Genomic DNA, 14,989 nt, shown 5'->3' with positions numbered 1-14,989 from the left:
TGTTAGCCAGGATGGTCTCGATCTCCTGACCTTGTGATTGACCCGTCTTGGCCTCCCAAAGTGCTGGGATTACAGGCGTGAGCCACCACGCCTGGTCACATTCATTTTCTTAAAAAAAACAAACTAGAAAAAGAGGACTGGACACAGTGGCTCACGTCTGTAATCCCAGTGCTTTGGGAAGCTGAGGCAGGAAGATTGCTTGATGCCAGCCTGGAGAACATAGTGAGACCCCATCTCTATAAAAAAAAAAAAAAATCAACTGGGCCCGGTAGCGCACACCTCTAGTCCCAGCTATTTGGGAAGCTGCAGCAGGAGGATGACTTGAGCCCAGAAGTTTGAGGCTGCAGCGAGCTATGATCATGCCACTCTACTCCTGCTTGGGCAACAGAGTGAGATCCTGCCTGGAGACAAAGCAAAACAACAAAACAAGAATAAGCATGTTATTCTCGTTTAAAAAAACCCAGTCACTAAGGCAACCTACAAGACAAAGCCCCCAACACCATAATATGGAGTTAGCATCCTCCCCCTCTGCTTCCCACACATCTTTGAAGCCTTATTACTGATTGGTACATTACACCAACTCTCAGCCCCCTGGTCATGCAGTGGATCATCCTAGCTCTGCCCTCATTCCAAACATCTCCCTCCCGGAGAGTGCTGACTGGCTTCCTTCATCTGCCCAAATCCTGCCAGCTTTGACTTCCTGTTCAAGGCCCACATTTCCCATGATTTGCCCCTAATTTATCTAGCTCAGAATAACTACTCTGTCCTATGAACTCCTACAGGATTTGGAGAACAACTGAGCCAGGCACCCAATCTCACACTGCCTTGTGCTATCTCTTGGATGTTTTTGTTTGTTTTTATGTGTTTTTTTGTTTGTTTTTGGTTTGTTATCTCTCAAACTGTTCTACATTCTTTAATGTATAGGTCATAAATCCTGAGAACCACAGATTATCACTGTGTCATCCACAATGCATATTACAAACTGATTCATAAAGCAGGGCTTACTCCATAATTATTCAACTGAAATGGACATTTGGGAATCATGGATGGGGAAACAGCTCTCACAATCAACCCTGGAGGGTGATGGTAAATACCGTGTGTTCTAATATCGGCTCAGTTATGCATGTCTTCTGTGCATAAAATGTTTTTTCACTTGTATCTGAGATTTCCTGCCCCCCAAATGGGGGTAAGTCTATTGACTCATTTATCAGGGGTCCTGTGAAGTACAGCGTTGTTTGTAAAGCATCTCTATTCTCTGATATACAGCAGCATGGAGAGAACAGTGTCACTTTCCTCATGAAGTATGTCTAAGTCACGGATCTAAAATTTGAGAGAAGCAAAAGAAATCCAATAAATTTTAAACTTGGCAAAGGTGACCTCTTGTCCTTGAACCAAGTGGTACTAATTTAGAACAGAAGAAAAAAATCCTTGTTTCTACCAGAGTTTATGTTTTCAATTCACTTATCCAAAGTTTTGCTATTTTTTGGTTATTATTGTTTTTGAGGGGAAACTCCTATATCCCACTAAGTTGATGAAATTCCCATATGTTATAGGAATAAAGTACATGATTTCCTCATCTAAACATCTTCCCAGAAAAGTAAGGGTTCATGTTAGAAATCAACACATTCCTATTCAATCCTAATTTACTGAACAAGCTAAACATCTGCTCCAGGCCAGGCACTGCTCTGGGGAAGCAGAGATGGTGAAGATGTACTCCCTGTCCTCAGGGTGTTCACATACTGGCCAGGTGAGCCCCTTGCGAATTACGATGCTCTCCACTGAGCGTAATGACAGAGGCGCAGCCAGGGGTAGCAGGGCCAGGGCAAGACTTTTCACGGGTCATCCAGGCATACTTCGCAGAGGAGATGGGCCTTGAATTCCGAGCTGGAGGCTAAGACAGGACTTTGCCAAGAACAGAGCCATTAGAGTTAGCGCGTTCCCAGGGGAGAGGGAACAATTTTGGCAAGGGCACCTGGCATAAAAATATTGGCTCAGTGAAGAGAGGTGTGTATTAGCATATGGCTGCAAGGAAGTTTGTCTAGGGAGTAATAAGGAAGTATTACGTAAAAGTGGGTTTCGGGGGTCTTTAAGTTGCAGGAAAGGAATTTGGGCAGCAAGAATACTGAGTGTTGTGGGAAGTCAGGGAAGGGCAGGGAAGGGATTTGTGTAACCATTTGGACTTCCAAGGAGGAGACCTTTCTAGGGATGGATTTCTTTTTTTCTATGAGACAGAAATAAAAACCCACAGACTACAGTGGATGATTTATGCCAGTGTGTGGATTTCTATGTACATACTGTGCAAATGCAGCACTGTGCAACAGTAAGTGGAGCAGAAGCTAAGGGGCTTGCCTTCTAGAAATACTTGCCTTCTAGAAATTTGCGTGGTGTGAAGCAAAGACGGAGACTCTTAGAACACAACCTCTTACTGTGTGGCCGTGGCCAAATAACCTTTGAAGAGGGTCTTTATTCACACGTCGTAAAATGAGGGCGGTAAGACTTTCCCCTGTGTTGAGGTAATTGGCTAGATAATGTATCTGGCTGACAAATTGGTTCCTAGTAAGTGACAGAAGTTAAAATATGAGGTCAAAATCTCAGTACTTGTTCATTTCTGTCTCCCCTTTTGCTGCAGACTGAACTTTCATTGGAAGTAGATCCACGTGGTTAAGAAAATGGCTTCCTTGTTTCTTCAAAAAAAATTTTTTTTTTAAAAAGGCTCACATTATGCCCACTTTGAAAATTAACCCCAGCGTACAGTAACTGGCACGCTGTTTCTTCCAGTGTGGAAATGCACTCCTGCATGGCTGGTGGGTGTGCAGGTCAGAATTCTGTGGGCCAATTCCTTGCAGCACACACAGTTGTCCCTTAAGGAATTCTTCTCTGTTTCCTTTTGAACACACCCGTGGAAGTCATTCTGGGTGTGGCTGTTGGAAGTCTTGGGAAGAAAATGTCCTGTCCAACAGCTGCCTTCTCTGTAGGTCACCCAGGGTCTCCCCTCCCACTTCACCACTGCTCTCTCAATTTCTTGGGGTGACTTCTGGGTTTTCTATGAAGTGGGGGCCTTCCAGAGGCAACAGCCTCACACTGCGACACGATCTTCTTTTCTCTGATTTACCCAGGCATTTTTGGTGGGCTGAGTGTTGAGAATCAAAACATGTACACCCACATTAGTTTACTATCTACACTAACGTCCATTTATTCTTCCACTGTCTTAACCAACCTGACATTGCTACTGCAGCTAACTCTTGCCCAGGAAGATTAAACTTATCAAACAACATTTTTGCTAATTTCAATGACTTCTCCAAAATTAACTTAAATTGACATTGAGCTACTCAGTTTACAATAAAGAACAGTGGACATTCTCTATTATACCTTAGGAGAGGTACACACCCCTCCTCAATGAGTGTATCATGAACACTAACTAATCCTAATCACCCTCCCTTTTTGAAAACCTGCCTTAAGCTAGACAATGAAAACCTCATAAATGTCCCTCCTTTGTCCCACCCTTTCCAAGATGAACCTAAGACAATCCAGGTAGTGTTCCCCTGACTGTGGTAAGCAGCAAGCTCATTTTTGCTTTATCACCAGCCTGCTCTTGACTTTTGGGGAGCAGCATTTGGTAGCAGAAATGCCATCATGGCCAGGTCATTGTAGTTGCTTTGGTGTCCTGTGCTCACTGTTGAGTGCACGTCTCTTTGAGGACCGTGCAAGGCCATGTGCAAGGTAGTTAAAAGTATCTGCCATGGATCTAGGTGCCAACAATGAGCAGTAGCATCATCAGGGGTAAGCCTTGTCTCTGTGTCTGTGAGTGGTGAGCTGAATGAATAATGGCTCCAGAGTTACTCACTGCCAACTCCTACCTTGTATGGCAAAGGGGACTTTGCAGATATAATTAGGCTTAGAGATCCTGGGGTGGAGAGATTGTTCTTGATTATCCAGAAGAACCCTAAATGTAATCACAAGTATCCTTATGAGAGAAGGCAGAGAGAGTAAAGGCAATGTGCAGATAGAAGCAGAGACTGGAGTTCATGCCCTTTGAAGACGGAGGAAGGGGCCACAAGCCAAGGAATGCAGTTGGCCAACAGAGGCTGAAAAGGCAAAGAAATGTGTCTCCTCTCAAGCCTCTAGAAGGAGCCAGCCCACACCTTCAGACACAGGAATGAGACTGACTTCCGGCTTCTGACCTCCAGAACTGCAGGTCACACCCAATACAGTTGTGTTGTTTCAAGCCAGCAGGTTTGTGGCAATTTGTTACAGCAGAAATTGGAAACAAATTATCTTTTTTTTTTTTTTTTTTTTACAACTTTAAAGAGCATTATAGACACAGGACCTATCTCCTAGGTTTTGTATGAAGGCTAAATGAGTTAATTTATGCAAAGCACTTGTATCAGTATCCAAGATATAATAAGCAGACAATAAATACTGATAATAGTTATTATAGGTCTTATATTATAATACTGAGTATTATATTATGTCTATGAGGCTGCATATGGGCAGAGTGTCTGTCTGTCCCAAATCTGGGAGGCAGTGGTTGGCACAGTGCTGAGTACCCCACAGGGCTTCCATGAGTATTTGCTGACAGTCAGGTCAATGACTACGAATATAGGGATTATGAAGAATTAAGCCTTGACTCTTATATACTTCCAACAACAGACGAAGGTGATCCTATGTTATGTCAACACTTACTCTGATTCTTTGGTCACCCTGAAGTCTCTTACTGTGTGGCCGTGGCCAAATAACCTTTGAAGAGGGTCTTTATTCACACGTCATAAAATGAGGGCAGTAAGACTTTCCCCTGTGCTGAGGTAATTGGCTAGATAATGTATCTGGCTGACAAATTGGTTCCTAGTAAGTGACAGAAGTTAAAATATGAGGTCAAAATCTCAGTACTTGTTCATTTCTGTCTCCCCTTTTGCTGCAGACTGTATCTCTTTTCTCAATTTTTGGAAAATTCTGATAGATTTCCTGAAGATCCAAATTGTGCCAGACCACAGTGCTTTGCCCTTGTTTCTTAGGATGTCTGATTAAGGAAAAATAGTCCCCAAGGCAGGTTTCCAAAGATAGTCCCCAAGGCGGGTTTCCAGAATTCTGCCTTCACATGGTGTTGTAAGGAAATCTATTTCTCCTTTGCACCATAAGAGAAGCTTCCCATGACTGACTGTAATCCCTATAGGAACAGCTAGGAGGCTTGACCAGCATTGTACTAGCCAACTCATCACTGGACATTGTATTACATGATACATATTATGTTGTAGCCCACTTCCATTACGTCTTAGCAATAGGAGCCATATTTGCTATTATAGGGGGCTTTATTCACTGATTCCCTCTATTTTCAGGCTAAATACTCAACCAAACCTATGCTAAAGCTCATTTTGCTATTGTATTTATAGGCCTCAATTTAACTTTTTTCCCACAACATTTCCTTGGCCTTTCTGGCATGCCTCGACGCTACTCTGATTATCCCGACACATACACCACATGAAATATTATCTCATCCGTAGGCTCATTTATTTCCCTGACGGCAGTAATTCTAATAATTTTCATGATCTGAGAAGTCTTCACTTCAAAATGAAAGGTTCTAATAATTGAACAACCACCTACAAACTTAGAATGACTGTATGGCTGTCTCCCACCCTATCACACATTTGAAGCACCAACCTACATGGAAACCTAAATGAAAAAGGAAGGAATCGAACCCCCAAAGACTGGTTTCAATCCAATCCCATAACCTCTATGACTTTTTTGATATTAGTAAAATTATTTCATAACTTTGTCAAAGTTAAGTTATAGGTTAAGCCCTGTATATCTTAATGGCCCACTCAGTTGAAATAGACCTTCAAGATGCCACATCCCCTATTATAGAAGAACTACTTACCTTCCATGACCATACCCTTATAATTATTTTTCTAATCAATTCCTTACTTCTATACCGTATTTCTCTAATATTCACAACAAAACTGACTACTAACACCATAGATGTCCAAGAAGTAGAAACCATCTGAACTATCTTCCCTGCCACCATCTTAGTCTTAATCGCCCTCCCATCTCTACGCATCTTATATATAACAGACGAAATCAAGAACCTTCTCTCACCATTAAAACAATCGGACATCAATGGTATTGAAGCTACGAATATAGGGATTATGAAGAATTAAGCCTTGACTCTTATATACTTCCAACAACAGACGAAGGTGATCCTATGTTATATCAACACTTACTCTGATTCTTTGGTCACCCTGAAGTCTACATCTTCCTCCTACCAGGCTTCAAGGTAATTTCCCATGTCGTAACATATTATTCTGCTAAAAAAGAGCCATTTGGGTATATAGGCATAGTTTGAGCAATAATATCAATTGGTCTCCTAGGCTTTATCGTATGGGCTCACCATATATTTACAGTAGGCATAGATGTATATACACGAGCCTACTTCACCTCTGCTACTATAATTATTACTTTTCCCAGTGGCGTCCAAGTTTTGGCTGACTAGCTACACTTCACAGCAGCAATACCAAATGATGCCCTGCAATGCTCTGAGCCTTGGGATTTATTTTCCTTTTTACAGTAGGAGGCTTGACCAGCATTGTACTAGCCAGCTCATCATTGGATATTGTAATCACATGATACATCTTATGTTGTAGCCCACTTCCATTACGTCTTAGCAATCTATAATAGCCGTATTTGCTAGGATAGGGGACTTTATTCACTGATTCCCTCTATTTTCAGGCTATATACTCAATCAAGCCTATACCAAAGCTCATTTTGCTATTACATATTTTCTACATCTGACTGAACACGTGGTTTGAAACCATCTTTCATTTTATTTTTATTTATTTATTTATTTAGATGGAATCTTGCTCTTGTCGCCCAGGCTGGAGTGCAATGGCATGATCTCGGCTCACTGCAACCTCCGCCTCCCAAGTTCACGCGATTCTCCTGCCTCAGCCTCCTGGGTCGCTGGGATTATAGGCGCCCACCACCACGCCCGGCTAATTTGTGCATTTTTAGTAGAGACGGGGTTTTGCCATGTTGGCCAGGCTGGCCTCGAACTCCTGACCTTGTGATCCACCCACCTCAGCCTCCCAAAGTGCTGGGATTACAGGCGTGAGCCACCATACCTGGCCTTGAAACCATCTTTCAAAATGTGGTCTTTTTGCAGTACAGCTGGGATGTCTCTGCCTTCCCCACTTCCCCACCATGCCCCTGTGTAAAGGGGCAGCTTCTGTCTCACGGGTATAACAGATTTCTTCCCTGTGTCCCCTTTCTCTTCTGTCAGTGAGTCATGGGTGGCTGTCGGCTGGAGACCGCTCTCAGTGTCTCATGCACTGAATGCAACATGGACACAAACTTATGATAAAGCCAGATGGGGGACAGCAAGAGGTGAGCACCGGAAATTGCATGAGCTAGGAGTCACCGGCTGGTAGTGGGTGAGGGACACGTGATAGGGACAGTTTAGCAGCTGGATCAGGGTGGAAAAGCAAACCCTGGCAGCTGAGCAGTGGCACAGACCTGCTTCTGTGGGGACAAGCGTCCACTGGCCCTGGCCAGGCTGGCCTCCAGGGGGCATTGTTGGAATATGCGATCACCCCAAAGCACTTCAGCTCGAAGAAGATCTAGGACACAGTTTGTTATTACCACCTCAGAGCATTTAGATGGGACATGATGGGTGGAATTGAAGCTAAAAACCCATCCACCATTTCTAGATAGTACAGTAAGCTCCTAATTTACAGAAATGCTTGGGAAATTGAGAATCATGATAAAATCCTCATCCCTCCTCCTCTTTTGACCAAATCTTTCTAAAATGCACAATTATAATTTCTTATCCTTTAGTACACAGTAATTATTTATATGTGGTATATACACTACGTAAATATAGTTCATGAAATCATTCTTTGGTGTTTGAAGACTTTCTAATTCATTACTTCATGCCAGACATCAATGACAACAGCACGCACGGAACAGGTACACGTATGAGCTACCTACTAATATGCCCTGGATTTTGATTGTATTTTGTGAAAACTTTGGTATGGGTTATTTTTTTTAAATGAATGTTTTCCCAAATTTTATGCTGAAACTGGAGTGCATCAAAATTAGCTTGGTCATAATCTTGTCAGTGATGTCATCCAGAGGCCACCAGGAACACACCTGTAGCCCAGCAAAGTTGAGGCCATCGACTGGCTCATCACAACAAGGAAGGCTGTGCACCACCGGGAGCCAGCAGCAGCTCAGCAGCAGCAGTGAGAGGGCCTTGGGAAAGACTTGGAGGGTTTGGCTTATGTGAGGTGATCTTGGGGAGAGTCAAGGAAACAGGTTGTGATGGATACTATTGAGTGTCAACTTGGTTGGATTGAAGGATGCAAAGGATTATTCCTCGGTGTGCCTGTAAGAGTGTTGCCAAAGGAGATTAACATTTGAGTCAGTGGACTGGCAGAGGCAGACCCACCCTCAAGCTGGGTGGGCACCATCTAATCAGCTGCCACAGGAGCTAAAATAAAGCAGGCAGAAGAAGTTGGAATGAGCAGACTTGCTGAGGCTTCCATCCTTCATCTTTCTCCCATGCTGGATGCTTCCTGCCCTTGAACATCAGACTCCAGGTTCCTCAGCTTTTGAACTCTTGGACTTAACACTAGTGGTTTGCCAGGGGCTCCCAGGCCTTTAGCCACAGACTGAAGCCTGCGCTGTCAGCCTCTCTACCTCTGAAGTTTGGGACTCAGACTGGCTTCTTGGCTCCTCAGCTTGCAGTCGGCCTATTGTGAGACTTCCCTTTGTGATCATGTGAGCCAATTCTCCTAATAAACTCCCCTTCATATAGACATCTATCCTATTAGTTCTGTCGCTTTAGAGAACCCTGACTGATACACAGGCCATGGTCAGATGGAGTGCTGTCTGGAGATGGGAGGAATTCTGTGATTGAATGTCTTAATTAATTGTCCTGGAAGGTGGGAGAAATGGAGTGAGGCTGGTGCTACAATTGGTGAAAAAGCAGCAGCTGCTCACATTCGCCAGGGGTGGGGGATGCCTAGGCGTATTTGTGGTATTGACCATGTTCTTGTTTTCGTTTGTGACCAGACCAGATTACAGAGGGATATTGATTTGCCTTGCCCCCCACCCCCACCATCACAGGGTGTCCCTGTCTGGGGTTGGTGCTCTGTAGCATTGCTTGTGTCCCTAGGAGTCCATCAAGGCAGAGCTGCAAGTACCAGATCAGCTTCCAGGTCTTCCAGGCTGCATGTCCCCCTCAATGTCCTGTAAGTTCTGATCTGGCAGGAACTGAATACTCAAGGGTTCACATTCTCTTAGCCTAGAGGTAGCTGCAATACTTATGAAAGGCATTTGGCTGATGTGTTCTCAAAGGAGAGGAAAGCTGTCTGTGTTTGTTACCTGTGGCTGCATAACAAATGACCACAGCCTAGTGACTTGGAATATCACACACCAGTTACCTCCACTCTCAGTAGGTCAGAAGTTCAAGCAGAGCCCAACTGTGGCCTCCGCTCTGGGTCTCAGCAGGCTACAATCGGGTCAGTCAGGGCTGTGGTCCTGTCAAAGGCTCTCTTAGGTTGTTGGTGGTTGTAGGACGGAAGATCCTTTTTTGGGGGGCGGTCAGCTGGTGTATTAGTTCATTTTCACACTACTGATAAAGACATACCTGAGATGGGGTAATTTATAAGAAAAAAAAGAGGTTTAATGGAGTTAAGGAACCCAGTTCCACATGGCTGGGGAGGCCTCATCATCATGGTGGAAGGTAAAAGGCATGTCTTACATGGCAGCAGGCAAGAGAGAATGAGAGCCAAGCAAAAGGGCTTTCCCCTTATAAAACCATCAGATCTTGTGACACTTACTACCACGAGAACAGTATGGGGGAACCACCCCCATGATTCAATGATCTCCCACTGAGTCCCTCCCACAACACGTGGGAAATATGGGAGCTACAATTCAAGATGAGATTTGGATGGAGACATGGCCAAACCATATCAGCTGGGGACCACTCTCAGCATCCAGGGGCTCCCAAGGATCCTGCCATGTGGCCTCTCACAGTCCTTCCTACAGGACAGCAGCCTTCTTACACAAGTCAGCAAGAGGGAGTCTCTCTTGCCCCTATTTGCTAAGGCAGAATCTCACATCAGATGTAACCATCACATTTGCTGTATTCTATTATCTGGAATTACATCACAAGCTCTTTTATTCTCAGAGGAGTGGATTATCCAAAACATAGATCACTGGGGAGGGGTGACCTTAGGTGTGTTTGCCACGTCACCTAAGAGTATACGAAACATCTCTCTCATTTCTTCCATTTCTTGAGCTTTTAAAAAATTACTAAACGAATAAACAGACAATTTAGGTTGCATGAATGAATACAAAAAAGAACATATTATCATTCCTAATAATCACAATTTCTACCGCAAAGATGATCACTTGTAACACTTGCATGTATGTACTGGACCAGTTTTTATAAACCTTCCCAGCTATGGTCTACTGCTCAACAGGACTGATGACTCTTCAGACGTATGGTCTGGGACCAACCACATCCTTGCAGGCCACCAAGAGGAGGCATCCATCTCTGCAGACGAGAGACGAGCTCTGGGCTCCTTCTGCACCTCCACAGTGAAGGCCATTGCTCAACAGGGCGCATGGATTCCTGTGCTGCCCTAGATATGACATTTTTAAATTTTTGACTTTTCACCCTGTAATGGGGGTTAAGGGCAGTGCTACTGGTATCTAGAAGGTATAGCCTGGGGACATTGCTAAATACCCTACAATACTGATCATGTGAGCCAATTCACCTAATAAATTCCCCTTCATGTATACATCTATCCTATTGGTTCTGTCCCTTTAGAGAGCCCCGACTAATACACAGGCCATGGTCAGATGGAGTGCTGTCCAGAAATGCGTGTAATTCTGTGATTGAGTGTCTTAATTAATTGTCCTGGAAAGTGGGAGAAATGGAGTGAGGCTGGTGCTACAATTGGTGAAAATACACTTTGAAAAGAATACTTTGTGGCCTCTGAACACAAAGAATTGTCCCGCCTAACATGTCAATAGTGCCAGGATTGAGAACACTGGCTCCAACCTTGCACAAGTGTGTGAAGTTCAAGACACTGTGGAGGTTTTTCTTGTCTTGTTTTGTTGCTGTTTACAGAAGTGTTCTTTTCTCTCACCATCATACTTCCCAGTTCAGCCCAATGGAAATGGATTGAGAGAGTGAAAGTCACTGGTCTCAAAGAATCTACAGAATTCAGCATTTTGAAAATCACATAGCAATTTGGGGTAGGCATTCACATGCACTAATAAACCAGGCAAACATTCGACTCCCAGGACAAAGTGATGGAGAGCATTAGAAGGCTTGTTGAGCCTTAAGGAATAAGGGGAAAATCATGCTATGAAGTGCAGGACCAGCACAGACCCAGAGGAGGAGATTCAGCCTGGAGCCAGCAACCCGGCGCCTCCTTCTCCCCAGGACGCAGCGCTGACCGAGCCCTCGATGTCCATGGTCACACGTCCCAGGTCCTGAGAGCACTTCAAAGGTGGACAGTTCTTTGGGAATTTTAGGATGCAGCACTTGAAGAGAGGTTTACCTAAACTTTCCTCCTGGGAGCCTGTGGTCATTTGAAAGTAACAGTAGAAGGTTGTCAGGCTGAGCAAACAGTTTCAACAGGCACGTGGTGAGAATGGGAAGCATCCCTCCATTGCGAAATCGCGGGGACAGAGGAGGAATTCACGAGATCAGAGAACTGAGAAACTCCAGAGGCTTCTGGTTCACCGCCGTGATTCCACAGATGAGGATCAGAGGCAGAGGTGGAAGCTGGAATGGACAAGCCTGCCCACTCCTTGGCTCTCCATGGCTCTGTGCTCAGTCTCTTTCTGCAGTTTGACATGAGGCCTGGCCCTCGGGAAAGCAGCGGGGCCTCATCTCCTCCCTGTGCTGCTCTGAGGTGGAGCCTTCTCAGGGTCAGCCCAGCTCTGGAGCGCCTCTCCAGCTGGGTCACCAAAGCTGTCTGGTCCCAGGGCGGTGCTGAGTGACAGGCACGCCAGCCAATCCAATCGGCCATTTCATACCTAATGCATGTGACTGATAAAGATTTAACGCCCTGTCTCCAAGACACAGGCTTTACACAAACAGCTTTAACGACCTCTTCACTTAGAGACCAGACTCCTTAGTGGTGGAACCTCAGGCATCCGTGCAGGATGTAAGAAAGCTCCCGTATATACGTGAACGGAGAAGTGTGTAGAAGAATAAATACTGTAATAGATAATAAAATGTATGTGTTTTTATTTATATGCTACTTTATCTTTCTCCCTCTCTCTGTATATATACATACGTACAAAAATGTATTCGTTCTATGGAAAACATGAAAGATGTAATATTCTTTACATCTGAAATTTTAATTAATGTATTTTTTCTGATCATATGAACACCACAAATATAATTTTATAATGTTTTTACTTAATAAGTCTTAAACATAAATATATACGGACAATATTGTAGGTTTTTTTAAAAAATCATATCATAATTAAAGTGGTTGTGAAACATTCCACTTTAATGTATCCCTCCTAATCCCTATGGTGAGGGATTAAGTGAGGGTTTCTCGGCCTCGGGACCATGGGCAGTTTGGGTCAATCCATCCTTTTCGGGGACACTGTCCTGGCCACTGCAGGATGTGGCTTCACATTCTGGTCTCTGCCCACTGGGTGTCAGAAACATCCCTTCCCCTCAGCTGTGACAATCAGCACTGTCACTAGACATTGCCAAATGTCCCCTGGAGGACAAAATCAACCTAGGTTGAGAACCAGTGACTTTTTTTTTTTTTTAACTATCATCATAAGGCAAAGCCACCTGAACTTCCTTGCTGATGTCTCTCCACTTCTATCTAATTCTATTCAGAGGGAAAATTCCTAGAAACAACACTGCTGTTGTGGAAAAGAGGTACTCGCTTGAGAACTTTGATATATATTTGCCAAATTTCTGTCAAAGTATCATTTTTAAAAAGTTAAAAACACGACTTTCATACAAACACATACAGAGCAAATGTCAAAGATGTATTTCTCTACTGCAGTGCGACAGCCAGCAGGACAGTGAGGCTGCAGCAGCGTGGGGACAGAGTGCAGAAGGAGGTCGCAGAAGCCTCAGAAGAAGGTCATTCAGTCATACAAGGACACCATGATGCTCGGGCTGCAGTCCCTTCCAAGTCTACGGGGCGTTGTTCCTTTGTGTCAACACCAGACAAGATTCATGGGCATTGCTGTCCGTGTTCTGTGTGTTAAAATACCAGGGACCCTCACATGGCTGTGGTAGATTCTGATCAATAGAAAATAGTAAGTCAAAGCAAAGGTAGTTACCCTTAATGAGAATGTGGAAAGACAGAGCCATCCTTTTGCCTATTTCCAAGTTTTGATTTATTTTTCTTACATTGTCTTCCTGAAATTTTAAAATTTACCCTCCCTTCAACTGACTCAGTCCCCATAACCAAACCAGCAGGAAGGATTATCACTCATTTTTATTATGCTCTATTGGACAGATAACTCATTATTTTGTTTCCATTTATTTAATTACCAGTGAGGTCAAATATATTTTCACATATTTATTGGCCATTTGTGTTTCAGTTTACTTTGCCTATTCCTGTCTTTTGTCCATTTTCCTTTTGGGGAATTCAACTTTTTCTTATTCATTTACATCTGTATAACAGTAAACATTTGTCTTTCAAAAATGTTGCAAATAATTTTTTTTCCATTTTTCTTTGCCTTTTCATTTATGTTTTTCTTTAATATAGAAATTTATATGTAGTCAAATCCAGCAATTATTTTTGTGCTTTCACTTCTGGGATTAGGTAGAAAAGTTCTTTATTAACCCCGGGATTAAATATTTATTTATTTTATTATTATTATTATTATTTTAGTGTATTTAGAGGTTATTCTTAAATTTGTTTTCCATTTGAAATTTATTTTAAAATAAGATGAGTTGGTGATTAACTTTGTTTTTTCTTTTTACCAAAGACTTAGCAAGTTTTATAGACTTTGTTCTTGAGTAATTCATCTTTTTAAGTAATATTGCTCATATGTTAGTCCCTGCGTGTGAGAGGCCGTTTCTGGACTGTCTGCTCTGTTCCCTTGATCTCCTATTGTCTTGGCCCAAGGCCATACAATATAAATTCCTGTTGATTTATAATATACTTCTTTATCTGGCAGAGCAGGTCTTGTTTTAAATGCCACATCTTTTATTTGCAAGTAGACAAAGTGTTTATTTTTGTGGAATTTGGATAAGTTAAAAGGTAGGTTTTTTTTTTAAGGACAGTGAATTTTCATTCTCTTATCTAGCCAAATATTTTCCCGCTAAAAATGCCTTTAACTTCTTAGTGAACATGTTGAGGATGTACATTTCCCCATGTATTGAAGGGCAGTGCCACTCACCTTAAATATTGTTACCAGAGCTCATTTTGTTTGCCCAGAGTGCCTGGAACATTGAGGTCCAAGGACAAAGGGGGGCGGCAGATGTCTGAAAGCTGGCAGAGAGCTCTGGGCCCTAGATGGGCTGCAGGGAGTCTCACAGCCCCACGTGATGGAAGGACCAGATCGCCTGCTACAGAGAGTCCGCAGATCTTCATTTGTTTGTTTGTTTTCATTAGCTTCTCAACCAGCTCCTCAAAGTGGGTTCCATAGACCACTCCATTTCCATGAGATTCAGCCGAGTGGCTGGAGGAGAGTGCTTTTTGGTTCAGGGAGGAAAAAAGTGCCAGGTAGGTTAATACTGAGCAAGTTCCTCCACTGCAGGACCTCTCAGGACCTTTCATCTCCGATATTCTGTGACTCTCTGAGAATGTGATGACTATTAGACCTTAGCATCCTGCTTCAAGAAACAACCACCAACATCTCAATGAATGCCCACCTTCCAAGCATTGCTGCCTGGGAAAGGCTATTTTCCTGGTACTATATTTTTTCAAACAACATTGTGGTAAAAAAAGAAATGTCTCCAACAGTGAAAATGAGAATGACCGTAATTACT

General features: G+C 43.3%; 2 long non-coding RNA genes across 2 annotated transcripts; both read left to right on the top strand.

Moving 5' to 3' along the window:
- The first annotated feature begins 7,102 nt into the window (after nt 1-7,102).
- Nucleotides 7,103-13,581, top strand: LOC117064385. The gene is made up of 2 exons (XR_004429427.1): nt 7,103-7,374; nt 13,047-13,581. It is a non-coding gene; the product is annotated as an uncharacterized LOC117064385 (long non-coding RNA).
- LOC117064386 lies at nt 8,069-12,522 on the top strand. Its single transcript, XR_004429428.1, has 3 exons — nt 8,069-8,769; nt 9,064-9,242; nt 11,166-12,522. It is a non-coding gene; the product is annotated as an uncharacterized LOC117064386 (long non-coding RNA).
- Nucleotides 13,582-14,989: the final 1,408 nt, after the last annotated feature.

Source organism: Trachypithecus francoisi, unplaced genomic scaffold (assembly GCF_009764315.1).
Source record: "Trachypithecus francoisi isolate TF-2019V2 unplaced genomic scaffold, Tfra_2.0 Lachesis_group2, whole genome shotgun sequence".
In the NCBI taxonomy this organism is placed as follows: Eukaryota; Metazoa; Chordata; class Mammalia; order Primates; family Cercopithecidae; genus Trachypithecus; species Trachypithecus francoisi.
Note: the sequence above shows the minus strand (reverse complement) of the source record. Positions and strands in the feature narration are given on the sequence as shown.